Source organism: Somniosus microcephalus, chromosome 8, assembly GCF_052327205.1.
Source record: "Somniosus microcephalus isolate GS21.2 chromosome 8, FLI_Smic_1.0, whole genome shotgun sequence".
NCBI lineage: Eukaryota > Metazoa > Chordata > Chondrichthyes > Squaliformes > Somniosidae > Somniosus > Somniosus microcephalus.
In genome coordinates this window covers 20,221,889-20,241,235 of record NC_140994.1, presented here as the reverse complement: position 1 = coordinate 20,241,235, position 19,347 = coordinate 20,221,889, and the positions used below count along the sequence as shown (strand labels likewise).

At 46.0% G+C, this 19,347-nt stretch overlaps 1 protein-coding gene across 1 annotated transcript in view; it reads right to left on the bottom strand.

Moving 5' to 3' along the window:
* Positions 1-19,347, bottom strand: part of LOC147113360 (VPS10 domain-containing receptor SorCS1-like) — a 1,462,440-nt gene that overhangs the window by 1,030,410 nt on the left and 412,683 nt on the right. The gene's annotated exons all lie outside the window — the stretch shown is intronic.

Genomic DNA, 19,347 nt, shown 5'->3' with positions numbered 1-19,347 from the left:
TTCCCGAGGCTCTCCCCCCCCCGCGATTTCCCGAGGCTCTCCCCCCCACGATTTCCCGAGGCTCTCCCCCCCCCCGCGATTTCCCGAGGCTCTCCCCCCCCCGCGATTTCCCGAGGCTCTCCCCCCCCCACGATTTCCCGAGGCTCTCCCCCCCCCGCGATTTCCCGAGGCTCTCCCCCCCCTATTAAATTGTTATTTAATTCCCTAACACATCATTAAAATATTTACCTTAGTTCCCTAACACACAGAAAGTGTGGGGGGAAAAATTGTGAAAAATCAAGATGGCGGCCACTCACCTCAGTTCAGAAGGATAAGGCCCACCCACACACGCACCGATTGGTCAACCGGTCAGGTCACCGAAGCGTAGGATTGGTCAATCGTCGAGTCACTCGACACTCAACTGTAGGATGGCACTCGCCCGTCCGATTGGTCGACCTCGACGTCACACGGTCGCTAATGAGATGCTAATGAGCGGAACGCTGAACGTTTTTCGGATACCGCGGGCGGGATTTTTGTCCGGCCGAAACGTAAATACGCCTATGACCGGTCCGGAATCGCAAGCTTTCTTTTGAGGTGACGCGCGCGTCGGTACGTTCTATAACTTTCAAACGTATAGAGAATAGACAGACAGACATCGGGACAGACAGAAGAGCCGCTTTATATATATATTAGTTAAAATTGCATTAAATTAAATATTTTAAACTAAAATTTAATTTTTTGAAAAAATAATTAAAGTTATTTTACGGGGCTAAAAATAAACTTACCTTTTTTAAAAGTATTTTAAAATTATAAATGAGTGAAAAAATATTATTTTTATTTTTTAAACTCTTACGCTGGTAAAAGCAGGCCTTACACCTTGCTGCTTTTACCAGGCGTAAGATTTTTAAAGATTTTCAGTGGGCAGAGGTTGTGCAGAAAGCGAAACTCTCCGCCCGCGGTGGCTCTTCTCCCGGGCAGGCGGAGGATCAGTCAAGAGGATTCTTCACAGATCGGCAGTGCCGGTTTTCAGCGCATGCGCTTCGCGTGCCTGAAACCGGCACTTGTGAGGCCTCTGCGGGTGCGTACACACCTCGTACACACCCGTAGGGGTCGGAATATCCGGCCCAATCTTTTCTTTCCATTCATGTCTTTAACCATTTCGACTTCCCAGTTCTAACGGTCAAGATCCCTTGTTTGGCCGGAAAGCTGGAATGGCCATCAATCCCAATGTCATGGATTGGTTGGCACTGGTTGGCTGGTCCTGATCCTTTTTCCTCTTGTCCTCCCCCACCACCAAGATAGAATACTTAAGACCTCAGAATGGTCTCTCATCTTGAGACAGATAAAAGCAGACAAAACCAGCCCAACCAAAGATGTTAACTTGGATCTTCTGGCCCGGGAGTACAGTGCTTCGCCCCCAGAACTACAGTTGATGAACACCTTGAATTCTAGTTGATAATGGCATCAACACAAAAACTGTAATAGCTTTATACAAAAGGTGGGATTTCTGCAGGTAACGCGCCAGTAACTGATGCTCAACATTGTTCTCAACTGGTGCAAACACTGTGCTGCGCTAGCCAATCTCAGCTATGGTCAAAGTGGGCTACTAACAATTGTCCTTATCACCCTGGAGCAGCAAATTAGCTGGGGTTTCCCCGTTCCGATTGCTACCCAGTCACCTCTGCTGGAACGTGGATGTCATAAATCTCATCATCATAAAGAAACTACTCATGAAATAATACTGGACGGCCAGCTGGTGGCGCCGTCCAAGGAGTATAAATACTCGGGCATGGGCCCAGCTTGCTCAGGGACATTTTGTAAGACAGGAACTAGTGAAGTACAACTAGACCTCCATGTTTTGAAACAAGTTGATTAAAGCCTTGCTTTATACTCGAACCAAGTGCGTAGTGAGTTTTATTACGTCAGTGGATGTGCATTCATATCAGGGGTGAACATTCTTTTAGGGGTTCTCTCGATCTTCCACTGTAACTTCAGCGGAAACCCCAGAGAAATAGCGCAAGTGGCTATTTAAGCCATTTTTCTGGGGTTTCCATTGATCTTCTGTTACATTTACGTTCTACCCCCAGGTGAAGACAAGAAAAGGGAGCGATCAGAATATATAGACTTGCAAATCTATTTGTTTTTCAAACATTTGCTGAGCTACTGACCCCCTCTAGTACAAAGACCAGCTATTTCCATCTCTGTAATATTGGCCATCTCCGCCCCTGCCTCAGCACATCTGCTGCTGAAACCCTCATCCATGCTTTTGTTACCTGCACACTCCACTATTCCAATGCAGTCCTGGCTGGCCTCCCAGCTTTCACCGTCCATAAACTTAAGCGTATCCAAAGCTCTGCTGCCCGTATCCTACCTCACACAAAGTCCCGTTCAACCATCACCCCTGTGCTCGCTGGCCTACTTTATCTCCCGGTCCGGCAAAGCCTCAATTTTAAAATTCTCCATCCTTGCTTTCAAATCCCTCCATGGTCTCGCCCCTCCCTATCTCTGTAACCTCCTCCAGCCCGACAACCCTCAGGGAACGCTGTGCTGCTCCAACACTGGTCTCTCGTCCATCCCTGACTTCCTTCACTCCACCATTGGCGGCCATGCCATCAGCCGTCTAGACCTTAAACTCTGGAATTCCCCCCCTGAACCTCTCTGCCTTTCCACCTCTATCTCCTCCTTTAAGACCCTCCTTAAAGCCTACCTCTTTGACCAAGCTTTTGCTCACCTGTCCTTAATGTCTCTTGCTTGGATGAGTATCAATTATTGTCTGATTACAATCCTGTGAAGCGTTTTGGACGTTTGACTATATTAAAGGCGCTATATAAATGCAAGTTGTTGTGGAGTTGGGAATTAATTTCCTGCAGCTGTCCATGAAATTGGCACAGTTATTGCTGTGTGTTTTTTGCCTGCCCCAGGAGCTAGCATTACTGCAGGTTGTTAGGGAGGTGCACGAGTTTACACCGTCTAATGACTGGGGCAAAGATTGATGGGTCTGACTGTCTTTTCACACATTTTTCTTCAGTTCATAAACCAACAGCATTATTCAGCTAACATCTCCCGGCAGGAGAGAGCCCCATAAATGAATTCTCAGCAAAGGTAATTGCAAACCTACCAAATGTAGCATCAACTTTGGATCAGTGGATAGCACACTCGCCTCTGAGTCAGAAGGTTGTGGGTTCAAGCCCCCCTCCAAAGACTGGAGCACAAAACGCCAGGCTGAAACTCCAGTGCAGTAATGAGGGAGTTTTTAAAAATTAATTCATGGGATATGGGCGTTGCTGGCAATGCCAGCATTTATTGCCCTCGATGGTGAGCCACCTTCTTGAACCGCTGCAGTCCCTGTGGTGAAGGTACTCCCACAGTGCTGTTAGGGAGGGAGTTCCAGGATTTAGACCCAGCAATGATGAAGGAACGGTGATATATTTCCAAGTCAGGATGGTGTGCGACTTGGAGGGGAACTTAGAGGTGGTGGTGTTCCCATGCGCCTGCTGCCCTTGTCCTTCTAGGTTGTAGAGGTCGCGGGTTTGGGAGGTGCTGCCAAAGGAGCCTTGATGAGTGGCTGCAGTGCATCTTGTAGATGGTACACACTGCAGCCGGTGGTGGAGGGAGTGAATGTTTAAGGTGGTGGATGGGGTGCCAATCAAGCAGGCTGCTTTGTCCTAGATGGTGTCGAGCTTCTTGAGTGTTGTTGGAGCTGCACTCATCCAGGCAAGTGGAGAGTATTCCATCACACTCCTTACTTGTGCCTTGTAGATGGTGGAAAGGCTTTGGGGAGTCAGGAGGTGAGACACTTGCCGCAGAATACCCAGCCTCTGACCTGCTCTTGTTGCCACATTATTTATGTAGGTGGTCCAGTTAAGTTTCTGGTCAATGGTGACCCCCAGGATGTTGATGGTGGGGGATTCAGCAATGGTAATGCTGTTGAATGTCAAGGGGTGGTGGTTAGACTCTCGCCTGTTGGAGATAGTCATTGCACTGTCGTAGGTGTCGTCTTTTGGTTGAGATGTTAAGCAGAGTCTGCCCTCTCACGTGGGCGTAAAAGCTCCCATGCGCCATTCGAAGAAGAGTTCTTCCTGGTGTCCTGGCCAATATTTACCTCTCAACCACCACCTAAAAACAGATTATCCCATTGCTATCTGTGGGATCTTGCTGTGTGCAAATTGGCTGCTGCATTTACAACAGTGACTACGCTTCAAAAGTACCTCATTGACTGTAAAGCGCTTTGTGACAACCTGAGGTTGTGAAAGGCTCACGTCTTTCTTTCTTTGCTCAAATATATAATTATAGACCAATATTCTACTCTCTGTGCATTTAATTGGATATTTACTCCCCAACTGTTCAGCCTGGCCCAGAATATATCATCAACTCTATTTCATTAAACAGCAATGCCTGGCCTATACTTTCACCTGTCAGTTATGACTTTCTATGTCAGTGTTTAGCTCTGAGTCGTCGGGTTACATCTAGTACAGTCTGAGTTCCAACTCCTGGGCACCAAAGGCTGACTGCTTTGACAGGCTAAATTCGTACTTTTTCTTTCCCCTCAATCACAGACTGCCAGACTCCCATTAGTTTCAAACGCTCATTGATAGGAGTGCAATCATGCTGCAGTTCTGTGCCCTATGAATCATGAAATAGCCACTGCAGCATGTGCACAATCTGCAAGTGTAATGGCTTCTTTGAAGTTGGTAATTCTGTAACCTGGATATAATGGTGTCATCACCTGATGTTGGGTCAGTTTGGGGTCAGGGCCACTGCTAGCATTTTGTGCTATGTATTTATTATTAAGTCACTCAGCTGTGCAATATAAATACAATTGTCGACTTTCGACTGATGGGATTTGGGAAAATAACGCAATAATTCAGGCTGATTCAGATGGCAATCAGCTAACTTTTTTTCATCCCACTGCTCCCAAATGCCAGCTTGGCTCAGTTGGTGGCAGTCTCACCTGTGATTCAGAAGGGCATGGGGGGTTAATGTCCCAATCCAGTACGGAGGGGGTGCTGCTCTTTTGGAGGAGCTGTCCTTTGGACGAGATGTTAAACTGAGAGTCCGTTTTGCCTGTCCTTAAAGTTCAGGTGGACTTCAAAGATCCCACGGCGCTATTCTACGAGCAGGGGGCTTTCTCCATGTCTGAGCCAGCCAACATTGCTCCCTCTACTAACACCACCAAAAGTAGACTAAATGCTCATTCAGTGAGCTCCCATGCACAAATTGAACCCATTGCATTTGCTTGTGCCGGGGTTTCCAGTGAAGAAGTTATAGCAGACTAACAGGAGAACCCCCGGAGAAATTCACCCCTATCCCCCTTTAGTTAACAACTAAATGCCACCTAACACCTAAGCCACCTCACCTGACCAGGTAAAAACAAGTGAACAGCACATGGGAATGCAGAAGCTAAGGCTAGTCGGCTAGTTTTAAAGAGATGTTAAATGCACAAATTTCCGTGACAAAGGCCGCAAGTTTAACATGGTTTTTAAAATATATTTACTGTTTTTGAGATGTTCACAAACTTTGGGTCTGAATCGCTACAGAATCTACATCATGCTGTAGAATTCACTTGGGGCAGCCAAGCAATTGATCTTGATGTGCTGCAGAATACTAGAAGCCCTGCTTATAATATACTGCCGAAAACAATTTAAACGGCCATTTATCTCATTCGCTGTTGGTGGGAGCTTGCTGTGTGCAATTTTTGGCTGCCATGTTCACCCACATTAACAGTAACTGCACTTCAAATAGTAATCCATTCGCATTCGCCTGAGGGGGTGACAAGACATTACATAAATGCAAAATGAGAAGCAGCATCTGCTGACTTAGTTGGTAAATACTGTGCCCAGTGTAATACCGACTGAGCCAATTGATCAGGCTACATTTAGCCTGAGCATCCTTAGAGTAAATAGAGTTAGAAACATAGAAGATAGGAGCAGGAGCAGGCCATTCGGCCCCTCGAGTCTGCTCCGCCATTCAATGAGATCATGGCTGATAGAGTTGCCATAACTGATCACCATCCAGTGATCCCTGCATGTGGACATCAAGGACTAAATCATGTTGGGTCATGCGCACTCCTTCCATCACCACCTCCCGGATTGAAGACCATGCCAATCCTCAGAGTCATGGTTCATTCATGAAGAACTGTCACTTAGGCAAAGTCCAGCATGGCAGGCAGGGCCCATGCAACTATACTCAGTATAAGTTAACACCTTCAGGGGAGGGGGGTTAGGGGAGGAAGGGAGAAAGATGGGGAAAAGTTAAACTATTGGGTCAACATAACCGCCATTACTTCACTACTTGCACACAACATGGCCTGTGTGAAAGACATAAGAACATGAGAATTAGGAGCAGGAGTGGGCCATTCGGCCCCTCGAGCCTGCTCCGCCATTCAATATGATCATGGCTGACCTTCGACCTCAACTCCACTTTCCTGCTGGATCTCCATATCCCTTGATTTCCCTAGGGGGAAAAATTCGGGTCATTTGCGCCTCCTGTTAGCGCCTCCTGCGGGGGGAGGCTAACAGGGCGCAAACGACTTTGCGACCGTGCGCGGCGCCGCTAATGACGCCCGCCATATTCGGCGGGGGTTTAGCAGCGGCGCAAAAGCATTGTGCCCCGATCTCGTGACGTCATCTCCGGGTGCATCATCCCGTTAGCGCCCCGGACCCTAAATTGGGTATCGCCCCCTGAAGCTGTGCTGGGCGACGACAGTGACAGCTTCAGGGGACATGTACCGGGCGGCCGGCCGCTACCGGGTCGTAAATTAAAGGGGAGATGGCCGGCTGCTGTGAAAAAAAGTGCCGTCTTCATTGCAGCTCCGGTGGCAGTTTGTCGGCGGGTTCGGTGCCGCGATCGCGCAGCCTGGCACTCTGCTTGAGTGCCGGGCTGATCGTGTGGCACATTCGCTCCCCGCTGGTCCAGGTAGGTGGCTTCTTCTTTGGTAGAGTATGCAGCTTGGGCCCTTCCCTTTAATTGAGGGAAGAGCCCCTCGTACGCGGTCCAGTGCACAGCGCTGCTGAGCCGTGTGCCTCGCTCCCGCTCCAGGAAGGAAGTGGAGCTCTTGATTTAGCACTCCACTTCCTTCCGGGGGCGGTAACCCGAATTCAGCGAGTGGGGCGGAACTTCCGGGGCCTGGCGCAAAATGACTCGCCTCCCGGATGTTACCGCCCCCCAGACGGGGTGATACGCAATTTCTCCCCCAAAGAGTCTAAAAATGTATCGATCTCAGCCTCGAATATACTCACGACTCAGCATCCACAGCCCTAAACTCCAGAGAGCTCCGGGCCAATCTACTCATAGGACAATCCTCTCATCTTAGGAAACAAGACTGGGGGCTGGAGTATCACTTTTAACAAGTAGGATGCATTACATAGAAACATAGAAGATAGGAGCAGGAGTAGGCCATTCGGCCCCTCGAGCCTGCTCCGCCATTCAATGAGATCATGGCTGATCATCCAAATTCAGTACCCTGTCCCTGCCTTCTCCCCATATTCCTTGATCCCTTTAGCCTTACAAAATATATCTAACTCCTTCTTGAATATATTTAATTAATTGGCCTCTACTGCCTTCTGTGGTAGAGAATTCCACAGGTTCACCACTCTCTGGGTGAAGAAATTCCTCCTCATCTCTGTCCTAAATGGCTTACCCCTTATCCTTAGACTGTGACCCCTGGTTCTGGACTCCCCGGCCATCGGGAACATCCTTCCTGCATCTAGTCTGTCTAGTCCTGTTAGAATTTTATAAGTTTCAATGAGATCCCCTCTCATTCTTCTAAACTCCAGCGAGTATAAGCCGAATCGACCCAATCTCTCCTCATACGTCATTCCTGCCATCCCAGGTGTCAGCCAACTGATGTTCCAGCTTACTGAGAACTGGGGAGATATTCTCTGCTACTTATAAAGAAAGAACTTGTATTTCTATAGCACCTTTCATGACCTCAGGACGTCCCAAAGCGCTTTACAGCCAATGAAGTACTTTTGAAGTGTAGTCGCTGTTGGAACGTAGGCTATGTGGTGAAACTTTAAGTGCTTTCCTTCTAAAGGTAATCTCTCCCCCCCTCCCCTGATGACTGGTTGCACAATCCTATGAGATCTTCATGGAGGCTGGTTATCCTGTATCTCTTTCAGTTAACATTAACATATTGGAGTACCCCCTTCTTTCTGCCTTCCCAGTGCATTTCTCAGTCGCGGTGGTTGAACTCCGCGAACCATTTCGGAATGCTGAGCTGAGCTACTTCGGAATACTACTGGAATAACCGGGATGGTTCATTTTTAATTTTCTAACCCCAGTTTCTGCTGTGAATCCAGAAATGATCTGGAATGCGCTGCCTGAAAGGGCGCTGGAAGCGGATTCAACAGTAACTTGCAAAAGGGTATTGGATAAATACTTGAAAAAGAAAAAAATGTTACAGGGCTATGGGGAAAGAGCAAGGGGAGTGGGACTAGTTGGAGAGCTCTATCAAAGAGCCGGCACAGGCACAATGGGCCGAATGGCCTCCTTCTGTGCTGTATCATTCTATGATTCCATGAAATGAAGGAGATTAACAGCAGATTCTCTCTCCCTCCCTGCTCGCTTTAATATTGACATATTTGATTAATGTAACTATACAGGGTTGTCCATTTAGTTATAAGGCTGGACCGACAGGAAGCTCTTTTGGCAGGAGCAAAAAGCAATGAAGTACAATTTCAAAAAAAGCCTATGCATGAGTAAAACAGAATTAATAAAATCACAAGGCTGTACATCTATCATCAAATTAATGTTTCATCTGTAGTTTAAACACACACACAGTCATGGTACTTTGAAGGTTCTCAAGCAAGCAGGCAAAAGAAAATTTGACCATTTAAATTCCACAACCACCATACAGTACTGACCGCCAGAAAAGTTCACATCCTAACGGCGGCACGGTCGGATTCTCAGGGCTCTCGCTATAATATTTTTTTTTTTAAAGCATCCTGATGCTCCCCTAGTGAGTGGAGAAATACTCTGCAGTGTGGCAGTCGGCCGTACCAGACCAGGAAAGATCCAGGCCTAGGTTTGACCTGAGCACCCTTGGACTAGGTAGAGCTGCCTCAACATTAACTGTTCTGCGTGGCAGCCTGTTTCCATTGATCAGCTACTTTGGGCGGGAAAACCAACTTACTCTTTCGGCTGGCCAGTGTTGCCTTTATGCCCTCACGCTCAGTGTTCACAGTTTAAGCTAAGTAATCTTACATCTACAACAGCTGTGCTCAACACAATCTTAAGGAGCTACATCGTATCATAGAAACATAGAAGATAGGAGCAGGAGTAGGCCATTCGGCCCCTCAAGCCTGCTCCGCCATTTAATGAGATCATGGCTGATCATCCAAATTCAGTACCCTGTCCCTGCTTTCTCCCCATATCCCTTGATCCCTTTAGCCTTAAGAAATATATCTAACTCCGTCTTGAATATATTTAATGAATTGGCCTCAACTGCCTTCTGTGGTAGAGAATTCCACAGGTTCACCACTCTCTGGCTGAAGAAATTCCTCCTCATCTCAGTCCTAAATGGCTTACCCCTTATCCTTAGCCTGTGACCCCTGGTTCTGGACTCGCCCGTCATCGGGAACATTCTTCCTGCATCTATGGTGTGGAGATGCCGGAGTTGGACTGGGCTGGACAAATGTAAGAAGTCACACAACACCAGGTTATAGTCCAACAGCTTTATTTGAAATCACAAGCTTTCGGAGTGCTGCTCCTTCGTCAGGTGAAGTGGAGAAATGCATAAAGACACAGCTTATATAGTCAGAGAATAATGTCAGATGTTTACAGGTAATCTTTCCAACTGCCATTTATCACACCTCGGCAGAGAGATAATCACAGCAATCAAAGGTGTGAATGGTGCCCAAACAGGTCAGTCAGGAAAACATTACATCAAAGAACAATGAGGTGGGGTCACAAGGGGTCAAATGTTGCAGATGCTGGGGTCTGTATGAAAAACAAAAAAAGACAAAAAACATTTTTTTTTTGCTGGAAATCACAGCAGGTCCAGCCGCATCTGTGTAGAGAGAACAAGCCAACGACGACTCGAGTCTGGATGACCCTACGTCAGGTGGGGTTACATGTAGCGTGACATGAACCCAAGATCCCGGTTGAGGCCGTCCTCATGGGTGCGGAACTTGGCTATCAGTTTCTGCTCGACGATTTTGCATTGTCGTGTGTCTCGAAGGCCGCCTTGGAGAATGCTTACCCGAAGATTGGAGGCTGAATGTCCTTGACTGCTGAAGTGTTCCCCGACTGGGAGGGAACACTCCTGCCTGGCGATTGTTGTGCGGTGTCCGTTCATCTGTTGTCGCAGTGTCTGCATGGTCTCGCCGATGTACCATGCTCCGGGGCATCCTTTCCTGCAACGTATGAGGTAGACAACGTTGGCCGAGTCACATGAGTATGTGCCATGTACCTGGTGGGTAGTGTCCTCACGTGTGATGATGGTATCTGTGTTGATGATCTGGCATGTCTTGCAGAGGTTGCTGTGGCAGGGTTGTGTGGTGTCGTGGTCGCTGTTCTCCTGAAAGCTGGATAATTTGCTGCGAACGATGGTCTGTTTGAGGTTAGGCGGCTGTTTGAAGGCGATTAGTGGAGGCGTGGGGATGGCCTTAGCGAGGTGTTCGTCATCATCGATGACATGTTGAAGGCTGCGAAGAACATGGCGTAGTTTCTCCGCTCCGGGGAAGTACTGGACGACGAAGGGTACTCTGATGGTTGTGTCCCGTGTTTGTCTTCGGAGGAGGTCTATGCGATTTTTCGCTGTGGCCCGTCAGAACTGTCGATCGATGAGTCGAGCATCATATCCCGTTCTTACGAGGGCGTCCTGCATCTAGTCTGTCTAGCCCTGTTAGAATTTTAAAAGTTTCAATGAGATCCCCTCTCATTCTTCTAAACTCTAGCGAATATAAGCCTAATCGACCCAATCTCTCTTCATACGTCATTCCTGCCATCCCAGGTTTCAGTCTGGTGAATCTTCGCTGCACTCCCTCCATGGCAAGAACATCCTTCCTCAGATAAGGTGACCAAAACTGCACACAATACTCAAGGTGTGGTCTCACCAAGGCCCTGTACAACTGCAGCAAGACATCCTTGCTCCTGTACTCAAATCCTCTCGCTATGAAGGCCAACATACAATTTGCCTTCTTAACCGCCTCTCTAAACAGTCAGTAAAGGTTTAGTTCTGTGAGCCTATACCCCGAGAATGATCTTTAGAACTGTAGAGTCTACAACAACAACAAAACCTTGTATTTATATAGCGTCTTTAACGTAGTAAAATGTCCCAAGGCGCTTCACAGAAGCATTAGCAAACAGAATTTGATACCGAGCCGCATAAGGTGATATTAGGGCAGGTGACCAAAAGCTTGGTCAAAGAGGTAGGTTTGAAGGAGCGTCTTAAAGGAGGAAAGAGGGGTAGAGAGGCGGAGATGTTTATGGAGGGAATTCCAGAGCTTAGGGCCCAGGCAGCTGAAAGCACGCCCGCCAATGCGGGGGCGATTAAAATCGGGGATGCGCAAGAGGCCAGAATTGGAGAAGCACAATGGCTTCGGTCTTCCCAACATATAGTTGGAGAAAATTTCTACTCATCCAGTACTGGATAGCAAACATGCAGTCTGACAAATTATGAACATCTTCCAACGTACTAAGGTATTTTGAAGTGAAAGTGACAAAAATGGCACACAATATGCCACATGTGGACTTGCCAAGGAGTTATGTAAGGTTACAATAACCTGCTTTGATTTAGGAACATAGGAACAGGAGGAGGCCTTTCAGCCCCTCAAGCCTGTTCCGCCATTCAGTGAGATCATGGCTGATCTGTACCTTAACTCCATCCACCCACCTTGGCTCCATATCCCTCAATACCCTTGACTAGCAAACATCTAACGATCTCAGATTTTAAATTATTAGTTGAGCTCGCATCTGCTGCTTTTTGTGGAAGCGAGTTCCACACTTCTACCACCCTTTGTGTGAAGAAGTGATTCTGAACTTCTCTCTTGAATGGCCTGGCTCTGATTTTAAGGTTATTTCCCCCTAGACTCCCCCACCAGCGGAAAAAAGTTTCTCTCTATCTACCTTATCAATTCCTTTCAAAATCCTAAAACCTTCATCAAATCGCCCCTTAACTTCTATATTCCAGGGAATACAAGCCTAGTTTATGTAACCTCTCCTCATAATCTAACCCTCGGAGCCCTGGTAACATTCTGGTGAATCTGCGCTGCACTCCTTCCAAGGCCAATAAATCCTTTCTAAGTTGCGGTGCCCAGAACTGTACACAGTATTCCAGGTGTGGTCTAACCAGGGCTTTGTACAGCTGTAGCAAAACTTCCTCCCCTTTATAGTTTTGCCCTTTAGTTGTAAAGGCTAACATTCCATTAGCCATTCTGATTATCTTTTGCACCTGACCACTACATTTTAGTGATCTGTGTACATGGATCCTGAATCTCTTTGGACCTCCACTGTCCCTAGCTTTTCACCATTTAAGTAATCCTCGGATCTATCCTTGTTTGGTCCAAGATGGATGACCTCACACTTACTTGCGTTGAAATCCATCTGCCACAATTTTGCCCACACACTTAATCTATCAATGTCTCTTTATAATTTTATGCTCCCATCTACACAACTTACGAAATCAGCAATCTTTGTGCCATCGCCAAACTTGGATATATAACTCTCTGTTGTCTTACCCAAGTCATTAATAAATATAGTGAATAGTTGAGGCTCCAGCACAGCTCCTTGTGGGACACCACTAGTCACTTCCTTCCAATTCGAGGAAATACCCATTATCCCTACTCTCTGTCCTCTGCCACCTAACCAATCTCCTAACCAGGCCAATAACTTGCCTTCAATTCCATGAGCTTTAACTGTAGCTGAACCTTACTGAATGTCTTCTGGGAGTCCATATAAACTACATCCACAGACATTCCCCTGTCAACTACTTTAGTTACTTTCTCAAAAAATTCAATTAAGTTCGCTCGACATGACCTACCCTGTACAAATCCATGTTGGCTCTCTCTAATCAGCTCAAATTTCTCTAAGTGCTCAGTCACTCTATCCTTAATTATAGATTCCAATAACTTCTCCATAACAGATGTGAGACTAATAGGTCTATAATTTCCTGGTTCCTCTCTCATACCTTTCTTAAATAACTTTTGATTAAATTGACGTGAATTTTTTTCCCAATACAGGTGGTTTGAAACAACAGCTATGTGGCTGCTTTCAGTGTGTGGCTGATAACCTCACCCACATTCTTGATTTTTCTTATCCACCTTTGCCACATTTCCAGGGTGCACTATCTGATATTAAATTCTATCTGCTATTCTTTAACACATCCATTTAATCTGTCCAGACTCTTTCAATGCAAGCGGTTTTCCTTATCTGGTCATCAGTATTACAACAACTTATATTTATATAGTACCTTTCACATAGTAATATGTTCGGAGGCACTTTACATAGGACTCGGTGCAACAGAAGCAGGAAGTAGAGAAGAAGTTAGGGATAAAAGCAGAGAATGCTGGAAATACTCAGCAGGTCAGGCAGCATCTGTGGAGAGAGACACAGAGACACAGAGTCCGTAAGGGTGACCCCAAGCTTCCGGTCGCCTGTCATTTTAATTCACCGCCCCATTCCCACTTGGACCTCACCGTCCTCAGCCTCTTGCATTGTTCCACGGAAGCTCACCGTAAACTCGAGGAACAGCACCTCATCTTCCAATTAGGCACTTTACAGCCTTCCGGACTCAATATCGAGTTCAACAATTTCAGATCATAACCTCGGCCCCTATTACATTTTTACTTATATTTTTTATCCACACCTTTGTTTTGGCCTTTCCCCCCCCTTTTTTTCTCTCTCCCACATGGCAGCTGTCTCCCATTCTGCCAGCGCATTTCACACCTAATCTAGAGCCGTCTTTTGTCTCCACTAGTCCTATCACCATCTCATCTCTTTTTGAATACCTCTTAATGTCTCTTCACTTCTCTTTTGTTCTCTCCCAGCCTGGCCTCTTAATCCATTTCATTTCCTGTGCTTCTTTAGTCTTGACAAAGGGTTTACCCGAAATGTTGACTCTATTTTCTCTCCACGGATGTTGCCTGGCCTGCTGAGTTTTTCCAGCATTTTCTGTTGTTATTTCGGATTTCCAGCATCTGCAGTATTTTGCTATCATACAGAGTTAACGTTTCAGCTTGATGAGGTTTTTTAAAAAATTCAATCCTGGGATATGGGTGTTGCTGGCAAGGCCATCGACCTGAAACCTTAACTTTGTTTCTCTCTCCACGGATGCTGCCCGACCTGCTGAGTGTCTCCAGCATTTTCTGTTTTTATTTCAGATTTCCAGCATCCGCAGTATTTTGCTTTTGAAGAAGTTAGGAAGGTGACTGAGGGCAGAGTCAAAGAGGGAAGTTTCGAGGATGACAAAGTTACTTTGGAAGACAAGACTGTAAATATCATACCGCATGTCATTAATGCACAGCGCAAAGAGCAGAACTCAGAACAGACACTTGCAGAATTCCAGTGATTACGGCATCCCAGACTGGAGATTCTCCATTTATCGTCCTCTTCTGATCTGTCACTTTTCAATTCAGCTACCTAACATGCCCTTAGATTTATGTTCCTTCAAAGCCTCACACCTGAAATTTTACCAAACGTCTTCTGAAATTTCAAGTAAAATATATTGACTCAATCGCCCTCATCCACTAAATTAGTTACTTCAGTGAATTCATCCAGCATGCCCTGTTGCTGAAGCACCTTTTTAGCACAAAAATGGTTGGTCACGCATAGACGTGACTGCACTTCTCATGTTGCAAACCTTGTAGAATGGCATTCAAATTACTTGCTGGGTTTTATTTAATGGGACAAGTGAGAGTATTAAACAGGACCTGTGTTCTTATTTAAATGTCCTTTATATAAAAGGAGGGAGACGCAAACATTCCCCAGAACTCCAGAAATTGTTGTGGAGCCCTAAGGCATTCAGCATGTTGAGGAAATAAAGGGAAACAAAGCTTCTATGAAGACAGATGGAGATTGTGGATCAGACCTGCTAGAGGGCGGTTGGAGCAGATGTTGGACGCGCCAACCAGGGAACCATCTTGGATGATAGATACCATCATTGGAAGGAAATTTTAAGCTGAAACAGCCACAGCGCATGCAGGGCAATGAATGTGAACTTCAAATTCAAATATCCACTCATGCATCGTTTGAATATTCACAAAATAATCATTGCACCGTAGGGCAGAATAATTTCCTCCACAAAACAATTTGATTGCAGTGCAGTTTCTCGATCTGAATCACGAAGGTCTCGTGCAGCCCTCCAACATCTGCCACAAGTTGATTCTTTGTTTGGTTGTCAACGTGCCCTCGCCCACATAGAATAGAAACATCTTCCCTTTCACCATCCAACATCACCATCAAGCCAATCCAGAACCTGTCAGCTCAGTACCTGGCATTAGCAAGCCCAAACATTGGCAATAAAGCGTTTTTGGTAGCATGAAGGGATTTGGGATAGTCTTGCTTCCCAATAGCAACCCTTAGCTCTGTAATGCAGCATGGGGCGGGGTGGGGAGGGGGGGGGGTTGCGTGGGGGGGAAGGAGAAGGGGTATTTCTGGAAGAAGCATAAAGCAAATGGGAATGTGGATCTTGAGACGGAAGGAGTATTTTGCAGAGGACTCATCGGCTAACACATAGAGCAGACTGGAGCAAAATTCAAAGGGGTATGTGATAAGGAAAGGTGGAGTTAGAAGTAAACAGATGGCGAGGGAGGAGAATTTGGCAGCAAATGAGGAGCTGTGGAAAATCAAAGGCATGAAGCAGGAGGAATCAGGAATCAAACACAATTGAGTGCCAATGTGCTGTCTAGCTGTCCCAACACCGCAGACTGACTAATCAAGAGTGTATGGCTTTGGACCTGCTATCTGCCATTACAGGAAACTCTTTGGTATCCGGCACCTTTGGGACCGGGATGGTGCCAGTTGATTAAAAATTCCGGATAATGGAGATGTATACCTACCAAGGTACGGGAGCCCCGGTTACACGGCCACAGATCCAGGAGTCCCTGTTACACGGCCACAGGTGCAGGAACCCCGGTTACACGGTCACAGATCCAGGAGTCCCTGTTACACGGCCACAGGTGCAGGAACCCCGGTTACACGGTCACAGATCCAGGAGTCCCTGTTACACGGCCACAGGTGCAGGAACCCCGGTTACACGGTCACAGATCCAGGAGTCCCTGTTACACGGCCACAGGTGCAGGAACCCCGGTTACACGGTCACAGATCCAGGAGTCCCTGTTACACGGTCACAGGTGCAGGAACCCCGGTTACATGGCCACAGGTGCAGGAACCCCGGTTACACGGCCACTAATATACAGTAAAACTTACCTGAACCTACTCCTGAATTTTGCCGGTTAATAAGGAATTCCGGATATTTAGGTGCTGTTTGAACGAGAGTTTCCTGTACTAGGACAAAAATTGCAGGCATCAGATTCAAAGCCAATTGATAATGCACTGTGGAATGATGGTGTACGTTTCCTTGCTATCAATGTAACAGGAAATTCTACTTCAAAGGTGGGATTTAAATCATTGAGAAAACATTACCATTTTTTTTAGATTCATCAATTCGGGCTTTTGCCGTGCAAAATTTACTGAGAACTTAAATTAATAATTTCATTTATACAGTGCCTTATCCTTCAGAATTAGTGCTTTATTTACACAATGCAATACCTTTGGAGTTATATAGGCCAACATAGCAGCCATTGTACACAAGCAAAATCTGAGAAACGGATATTGGTTGAGGAGGGAATATTGGCAAAGACGCTGGGGGAACCACCTGCCCTTCTTCAGGTAGTGACATGGGGTGGGGCTCATTCTCACCTTCACCACTTGGGCGGTAAATTGGTGGGGCAGGTCACTCATCGGTTATAGAACCCGCCCGATTTTCACTCCCATTGACATTAATGGGATGAAAATTGGACAAGTTGTATAATGGGCAGGCAATACTGCCCAGGCGGCGATCTTTAATCATCCATCTTAACAGGGATATGGGACCTCGCACTGGTATTTCCTCCAAAGCGTTTTCCAATTGGTTTGTGTTCCACGTTAAAGTTAAAACTGAATAAAGCAGGGAGCAACTGCACTTCCTAATAATGTCCCTTAAGCCTTCTTCAGAGAAACATCACAATGCAGTCTAATCCTGATCAGTTAACGTTTTTGCGCTGAAGAAATTAATTATCCAATCATTTGAATAGCCAATAATCTAAATTGGGCAATGTAAATAACATGACAAAGTGGGAAATTAGTGCTAACATTTTGAATGATCAGATAATTTAAATTAAGTAGCTTTGAAATGTACAACATTTCTATTTCCTATATTAGCTATCCTAATGTCCATTTTGAACAAATTTAACCAATTAGTGTCAATTAACAGCAAATTATGACTCAGTAGTGTTGCAGTCTCATTTCCACCAACCATTGGATGGAGATTGTTTAAAGTAACCTTACGGAGAATGCTTCGAGGATCGCGGACGTCCTGGCAAAATGATTTGGTAAGCGGAGATGCCCAATGACTGCAATTGTGTCGTCAACCCGTTCAGTTCCTCAAAAAAAAATAGAATTTATATTAAAGTCCTTGAGAAAAGTAAGAACAGGCCAATGAACATCCCATTCCAACAGCTCACACTGCAGATGGCCTTGCACAGTGTCAACATTCCAATTCTGAGAGATGTTTGCACCCAGAATGTTAGCCCAGCTTTTCTCTTTTGATGGATGGCTCTGCTGGAGGCTTCCAGAATGTTCTGTTTTGGGAGCAGGTGCTGCATCTGTTCGACCACAAACTGTCCCAACTGCCAACGTGGCAGCTGGGGAGAGGAAGTTTTTGGAGCAGGCTGTTCCATGAAGGGAGCCTGCCCGGAAAAAAAAAATCCACCAAAACGGCTATATAATATATATATCTTTCACAGCTGCCAGAAAGAGACGCAGTGCATCAGACTAGCATGGAGATTCTCGTCCCTTCTGTCTAACCAGAACGCAAACCCTGGTCCCGAGGCTGAAAGGACATGGTTCAAGCCCACTCCGTCATGTAAAATGGTTAATATGATCAAAATGACTAATGAGTGGGCTAGTTGGCTGAGATACCAGATGGAATGTGTGGAACCCGCACCCCAACAAGAGTTAGTGGCTTTTGGAGGGTGGGAAGGGGATTACAGCCACTTAACTGCCTGTTAACAGGTTGTTAACAGACAATTAAGAGGACTTCCCCCATTTTTCCACCAGAGGCGCAGGCTTCCCGACATCGGGAAACCCCGCCAGGGTCACCGAGATGAGCAGTGGGTCTGCGGAGGTCGGAGGGGTGCAAAGGTGCACTGTGGAGGTGAGTGATGGGTGCAAGGGTGGAGAGGTAAGTATGTGAGGTGAGTGGAAAGTGTTAGAAAATGTTTACTTACCTTTGTTTCTTCCTGCAGGCTACCGTTGGGGATGCGAAGAGTCTCACACCTCCACGGCAGTGAGGACAGATGGCTGCTGCATTCTCCGATTGACAGATGAAACGTCATACGCTGACGTTCTCTGTAACCGGCTTCCCCTTAATTGACTTGCTAAGCCGGCTAGTCAATCAAGGGAAAATAGCGTGGGTTGGCCACAAGTCGATGGAGGCGGGACTAAAACACGACAAGTGGGAGTCCCGCCTCCAAAAGCTCCCCATTGACAAAATCCAGCCCAAGATGTCTAGCATGATGATCAATGATTTTATATAAAGGCACAAAGATAGTAGCGATATCAGGTCTAAAGATACTTTTAGTACAAGACGTCAAATTGATCTAAAAGAGCCAAGTTAATTCTTTATCAAGCTCTCTCCTCTAGCAATCATCAGAAGGATGATTTTAATTTGCAAATGCTAACATCGCTCTCACTTGTACAGGAAAATTTGACCCTCTCCCAAACTTACCCACAAAGATAAGCATTCAAGGCCAGTATCAAATTCGTAGAATTTTAATTATGGCCTCTGATCGGTCTAGAATGGCATTCACCAAGTCAAACACTGGTGTACATTTGCAGTTGATTATTGGATCGCAATAAGCACTAGTGAGCAAAAGAGAAGTGCTAAGTTAAGGATAATTACTATTGTGTACCTGAGGGACTTGGTTTATTGGGAGAGAGATGTAGCAATCAGCTTGGATAGACAGATGTGAGGCCAATATGGAACCAGAATGCAATCTATTTACATTCTGCTAAATCCTGCTATATCAGCAGTGGAATTAACATATCCCATCAATAGAGCTGTCCAAAAAGTTACAGATGGTGATTAATAAAAGGTAGCTTGATAAAGAATTAACTTGGCTCCTTTAGATCAATTTGAAGTTTTGTACTAAAACTATCTCTATGGTT